Source organism: Colobus angolensis, unplaced genomic scaffold, assembly GCF_000951035.1.
Source record: "Colobus angolensis palliatus isolate OR3802 unplaced genomic scaffold, Cang.pa_1.0 Scaffold41, whole genome shotgun sequence".
NCBI lineage: Eukaryota > Metazoa > Chordata > Mammalia > Primates > Cercopithecidae > Colobus > Colobus angolensis.
In genome coordinates, this window is record NW_012117488.1 from 432,057 (window position 1) to 439,048 (window position 6,992).

Sequence of the window (6,992 nt, forward strand, 5' to 3'; positions counted from 1 at the left end):
TAAATATGTATATATAATTTATATATATTATATACACACGTCATATATGTATATATAAATATTTGCATTTATATATGCATATATTGTGGTTATCCATTTACATACACATACATGTAGATTATATATGCATAGACAAATATATGCATTTATATAAAAATCATTTATATATACATATATAATATGTATACATAATAGATAATCACAAATTGACCTACATTTGGGTAACCTATAAAATTGAGCAAAGGATTGTTGATATTAGTTATCCAAAACTAAGGAAATTAATGAAAGGGATATTTAACTGAAACTTGAAGAATGAGTAGGAATCAGTCCAGGTGAAGGAGTGGGAAGATGGTTCTAGGCAGAGAAGGCATCCTCCAGAAGCCTTCCCTGGTCCACTAGACTGGGTTAGGACTCCCTCTTGGTGTTCCCAAGGTCCTACTGGATGCTTACTTTTAGCCCACCCTTATCACATGTGTCAAAATGTTTTTTTCTTTATCTCCCCTCATTAGACTGTAAGCTCCTTGAAGATACAGAATGAGTAATTAGGGCCCAGTAGCATATCAATTCTCTCCATGTGAAGTAGAGCAGAGGGACTAGGGAAAGACTGTCTCTGGGCAGAGGGATTGGGAAAGGTAACTATGCAGAAGAATTAGAAACAGGCTGATACAGACTCATGGGGTCAAGGATTGCTTTAAAGAAGAAGTATCTTTGTCAGAAGAAAATGGCACTTTTTCTTGCAGATGGATTCAGCCCTGCACTAGGGGGCATGAGCTGGTGAGTAAGGAACAGGTTGAGTTTCAGCCTCCATTCACCTACTTGGCATCTTTGTACTGTGCACAAACTCCACAACTATACATAGTGACCCTGTGGATTTTTCTCTGTAGTCTCTACAGTGACTATTATAGAGCCCAACACATATTAAGTAAATATTTAGAAAACAGTTCATAAAACTAAAAGCTTAGACTAGAGACTCCAATAATGGCTTACTTAGTACCATATGTATTCTAGATTGTTAGCTATGGCCATATTGGTGCCTGGCAATAAAATGGTGCTGCCATGTGGAACGCAGTTGTTGCCAGCAGAAGGCTCATCAGTAGCCACAGCAGATGGCTTGCCAAATCAGAGAGGGAATGAGGTAGCTAACAGGACCTGTTCCTAAGTACAAATGCCCCCTTAAGAGACTTTGCAGGCATTTTAAGGGTCCTGCAGAAAAAAGGATGACAAAACCCAGTGAAATCTGGGTTACTTTATTTTTTGTTTTTGGAGATGGAGTCTTACTCTGTTGCCCAGGCTGCAGTACAGTGGTGGAATCCTAGCTCACTGCAACCTCTGCCTTCCGGGTTCCAGTGAGTCTCCTGCCTCAGCCTCCTGAGTAGTTGGGATTACAGGCGCCTGCTACCACACCTGGCTAATTTTTGTATTTTTAGTAGAGACAGGGTTTCACCATGTTGGCCAGGCTGGTCTTGAACTCCTGACCTCAAGTGATCCACCCACCTCAGCCTCCCAAAGTGCTGGGATTACAGGTGTGAGCCACTGCACACAGCCAAGTCTGGGTTACTTTAGAAGCTAAGAATACATTTGCGGATGAACTATCCTCCAGTGTCCTCTATCCCTTGGGAACTTAGCTCAATTACGACAGCCTGATCAGAATATGAATTGAGGAAAATAAAGCTTGACATAGTTTTTGAACTTAGACTCTCTAAGTAATATGCTGAGTAGCATAGCAAATGTGTTCTTGAATATTAGATATAATTTTCATTAAATATGTGTATACTAAATCTATTTTGTACTATGTTTTACGAGGCTTTGTTTTAATTGAGATTTGGAGAACTTTATTATCTGTTTCCTTATCTCCTCCATTCCCTGGTAAATTGAGAGTTGATTGTACCTTTTTGTCTAGCTCTTTCCTTGAAGTATAAAAGTTATTGAATAGCTTCAAGGAACTGTCTTACTCATTTTTTCTGACAGTGCCTAGTACAGTACCTTGCACAGAGTAAACAATCAATGAATGTTGGTTGAACTGAACGGAATTATTTATTTCATACCTGCTATGTGTAAAGCTTTGTGCTCAGGTCAGCATGGGACAAAAATAAGTACAAAACTTGGTTGCTGTTTACATCATCTCTCTTTCTACTCCACACATCCTCCCTACCCCCACTCCAATGAACAAACATACTGAACTATTTGCAGTTCCACAAGAGCGACTTGCTTTACAGTTTTGGTATTAGGAGGTTGATCCAGAACTAGTGGGATACTGAGCAAAATCCAAACTTGATTTGACTTTATTACTAGTAGATTAATGTTTCATTTCTTTCTTTTTGGTTGGAATTATGAAGTATTGGAATGAGGAGAATTATTTGTTTTTATTCAACACTGAATTGCATTTTGTTTTTGAGCAAGTCATTTGAGACCACAACTTACTTTATGTTTTTTATCAGGTAATTCCATTCACTGGTAATCTGATAATAACTAATGGATTCATATACTGTGTCGATATGGTCAGATTTTAACATATTAACAGTAACCACATTATTAAAAAGTCAAAAAATAACAGATGCTGGTGAGGTTGCAGAGAAAAGAGAACACTAATACACTGTTGGTGGGAGTACAAATTGGTTCAACTGTTGTGGAGAGCAATGTGACAATTTCTCAAAAAGCTGAAAACAGAACTACCATTCAACCCAGCAATCCTATCACTAGGTATGTGCCCAAAGAAATATAAATCATTCTATCATAAAGACACATGCATATGTATGCTCATTGAAGTACCCCTCACAATAGCCAAGACTTGGAATCAACCTAAATGCCCATCAGTGGTAGACTGGATAAAGAAAATGTGGTATGTATACACCACGGAATACTATGCAGCAATGAAAAGAATGAGATCACGTCGTTTGCAGGAATATGGATGGAGCTGGAGGCCATTATCCTTAGCAAACTAATTCAGGAATAGAAAACCAAATGCTGCATGTTCTCTTATAAGTGGGAGCTAAATGATAAGAACACAGGGACACAAGGGAGGGAACAACACACACTAGGGCCCACCTGAGGTTGGAAGGTGGGAGGAGGGAGAGGATCAGAAAAAAATAACTACTGGGTACTAGGCTAAGTAACTGGGTCACGAGATAATCTGTTCAAAACCCCTGTGACATGAGTTTACCTGTATAACAAAATTGCATATGTACTCCTGAACCTAAAATAAAAGTTTCAAAACAACAGCAACAACAAAAACCAGTAGCAGCCTCTTGCTTTTTCTTTCTTTAAAACATTTACCAGGTGTATTCATTGGAGCATCATTTTATTCACAATGTATTATGAATTTTCTCCCAGAGTCAAACTGTTTTCCACATCTTGACTTTCATTCTCAACTGCGATTTCCTTAAATATTTTGGCACTGAGCCACATAACTGGTCTTTGGATTTTTCCAGTTGCCTGTGTTTTTTTTTTTTCTGTCCATAAGTTTATTGTCTTTATCTGAAAAATCCTCATAGAAAATTGTTTGGTTTAGCTCTCAGCAGCTCACTCCTGAGCTCTGAGGAAGTTTGCCTTCATTGAGCTACCCAATCTTTCTTCTGAGCAAGGGACATTTTGGGACGATTCCACCTCTTCTTTTTAACTTTTCTTGGGCTTCTTTTCATAGACTAGACTCTCTCATATAGCAGCATGAGCTTTCTCATACAACTCCTCCATCATGTCTGGAGTTACACTGTTCTTTATGTATTGAGAGAACTGTTTCTTGAAGCATCTTCATCTTATTCCATTAAGTAGCACATGTAATCTGAAACATTCTGGCCCATGATGTGCTTCTGGTGTTCTGCATTACATTTCTTGCTTTCAGAATCATAACCAGGGAATCATTTAGTACTGTGAGGGATAGACAAGCCTTCATGCACAGCTCCCTTCAGGACACCAAAAACTTTATTGCCAGTGATAGTTCTGGCAAGGCCTGCATCCCAATTGCAGGTAAAGGCACCTGGCTGACCATCAATGCTTACCACATTGTAGTCATCGCCAGTCACCTCCACTTGGCCTTCATAGATCTTGTCCATGCCAAACCTATTGAGAAGCCTGTGGTCCAGCAGCAGGCCAGTACAATACGCTGCAGCATAATTTGTCAGGCCAACCTTCACACCATATTTTGGGAGTTCGTGTGCATATGCCGTGCAGACTATCATATCTCCCTCTATACAGGCATAAGCAATCTGACAAATGATATCTCTGTTTGTTACACGAACTATCATCCTGTATTTGGGTGTGTTGTATTTATTTTTATCCTGTATCACCAAGTGTTTCTGAGCATAGTAATCAGTTTCATCCTCTTGTCATCTTCTAAATTTCACTTGGTATCTCTTAAATTAGGCCTTATTCTTTTTTTTTTTTATTATACTTTAAGTTCTAGGGTACATGTGCATAACGTGCAGGTTTGTTACATATGTATACTTGTGCAATGTTGGTGTGCTGCACCCATCAACTCGTCAGCACCCATCATTTCATCATTTATATCAGGTATAACTCCCCAATGCAACCCTCCCCCCCCCATGATAAGCCCAGTGTGTGATGTTCCCCTTCCCGAGTCCAAGTGATCTCATTGTAGGCCTTATTCTTAATAACTTTTACAAACCACATCCTGCAGAACAGAGACCCGCGTCTGCGGCCCAACAGAGACCTTACGTGTATTTTTTTTTTTCTTTTTGCATTACTTTATTCAAGTTTTCTGTCATTATGTTTCTCCCATTCATAGACAGCTTTTGATATCTATTTTGTTTGTACAGCGTTTCATCAACTATTACTATTTCTACTAGTATAATTACTGTGATTACTTTTACTGCTATTATGACTTCCACAGTATTACACTTCAGTTGCTCAGTTCTAGTGTAAAAAGCAGCTTCATTAGTGAGACAAGTTCCTGATCATGGCTGAGTTCTGAGTGGTTCTATTTGCTTGTGTGTTTTGTCTGCACGTTAGTCAGTGGTGCACATTTATGACAGTTATTTTCTTAGTAACTGCTTTTACAGTGATATAATGTGAGAATTTCCATAGCGCATAATATTTTTGTTCTAAGTCCAATAGTAAACTGAGAATGTGCAATTTTAATGGATTCTGCAAATGAAATGATACGAAGTGCACCCCTCCCCCATTGACTGCAAATGTATACGTATTTATATTTTATTGTTTACACATTCATATAAATAAAAAAGGAAGATTTGCATTTTCTTTTTTTTTCTTTTTTTTTTTGAGACGGAGTCTCTCTCTGCCTCCCAGGCTGGAGTGCTGCGGCGAGATCTTGGCTCACTGCAATGCAAGCTCTGCCTCGCCGGTTCACGCCCTTCTCCTGTCTCAGCCTCCTGAGTAGCTGGGATAAAGAACCCAAAGAACTGTGTGACTTTGAGAAAATCACCTTACTTCTCTTTGTCTCATTGGGTTATAATGAAATCAAACAAGTTAGAACAATGCCTGGTACACAGTAAGCACTCAAGTGTTAGCTATTAAGTAATAAAGCAATTAATGTCTTTAGTCAAATATTTGTTGTTTGGAATCTATGTTTGCTGTTGCCAAAGGCATCATTCTATAGGAAAGAGAATGTTTCTCATTCTTCTCAAATAAATGCAGTTATGGTATATTCTTCTAAATGTCAATAACATCTTGAGGGTTTGGAGGGCCACAGTAATGACAACTGTACAACTAAAGAAAACTTTTTTTATTTTTAATTTTTTAAATGAGTAAATAGAGGTTCAGAGAAGCCGAATAATTAAGGCGGGACCAGTAGATTTCTCAAGAACTCTTGGTTAATCTTAAACACGTTAGCAGTTTCTTGTTGGCTCAGTCGAAAATCAAAAGAATAGCCCACTCAGTGTTTCTCTGACCCCAGGATCCTGTGGTGAAGGCTTGTTAAAAATGAAAATTTCCAGAACCCTCTCAGGACTGATTCTCTGAAGGGTTACCCAGCATCTTAGGTGCTTCTTACATAACTTTAATTCGTAGAACCATGACACTTTCAGTAAGGCAGGGAGAGGGTATCTTCAGAGAGTCAAACTGGAGCAAACCTCGGCCACCTTTTAGGGCAGTCTGTCCGGGTAACTGAGATGTCACACGTTATGCTCTGCCTGGCCATCAAGCAACTCCCAACAATCTGCCCCCTTAAGATCCTAAAACCTTCCCTTTGCCATTACTCCACAGTTGTGATTGGCAAATATTGCGTTCTTCGGCTGTTTTCCTCAACAGGAAGAAATAACAGAGATTTTTGCAAGCTCGTGATCATGGAACTCAAACCTGGGCCTGTTCCACCTTAAAGGACCTAGGCATGCCTAGTGCTTGGGTCTTGCAGAGTTTGGGCACCACCATATTTGGAGCGTGCCTACTTTGGGGCGGGAACCTCCTTGGGAGTGATTAGGTCAGCGCTGGGGGAGGTGACCTTGTTTGGTTTCTGGCACCCGAGAACAGTGGTGCACTGTTTCCGCTGCCCCCGTTTGTCTAATTGGCCCAGACGCTCCACCAGCGCGAAGCTTTCCGGGAGCTCCTCGCTGGCCACCCCCGCGGCCCGCAGCCCAGCAGAGGCGGGAAAGCAGCGCGCCTGCGCTGTGGGAACCGGGGCTGGAGGCGAAAAGCGGGGAGCGGAGGGGGGCCGCTGGAGCCGAGTAGCGTACAGAGCGGCGTGTGACGCGGGGACGCCGCGCGCTCCCAACGTCGCCCCGGTTTGACGCACACGGCACCAAACTGTGAGTTTCAGGGGTTATTTGGTCAGATTCGCTGGGACCCGAGTGGGTTTCAGGCCTCTGGGCTGTGGCAGCGGCGGGACTGAGGGTGGCGGAAGAACTTGGGGGACCTGGCCTCCGGCTCTCGGGCCCGGGGAGCTACGCCCTAGGCTGGGTCCCAACCATCCAAAAGGACGCATTTTGCCGCACAGGCTAAGATGGCGGCGGCGGCCGAGGAGGCGGAGTTGGTGCTACACAAGGAGCCCGGGCCCCGGGTTCGGGGAGGCGGCGGCCGCAGCG

The 6,992-nt window shown here is 41.7% G+C and overlaps 1 protein-coding gene and 1 pseudogene across 3 annotated transcripts in view; one reads left to right on the forward strand and one right to left on the reverse strand.

Moving 5' to 3' along the window:
* Positions 1-3,504: 3,504 nt before the first annotated feature.
* Positions 3,505-4,635, reverse strand: LOC105521739 (annotated as a pseudogene).
* A 1,706-nt stretch (positions 4,636-6,341) lies between these two features.
* Positions 6,342-6,992, forward strand: part of ZNF644 (zinc finger protein 644) — a 101,038-nt gene continuing 100,387 nt past the window's right edge. Inside the window, exon 1 of one of the 3 annotated variants that reach the window (XM_011956037.1) lies at positions 6,342-6,716. The gene's annotated coding sequence lies outside the window, so the exon portion shown is untranslated. The remainder of the gene's footprint in view (positions 6,717-6,992) is intronic. The other 2 variants (XM_011956036.1, XM_011956035.1) reach the window with 2 other exon arrangements.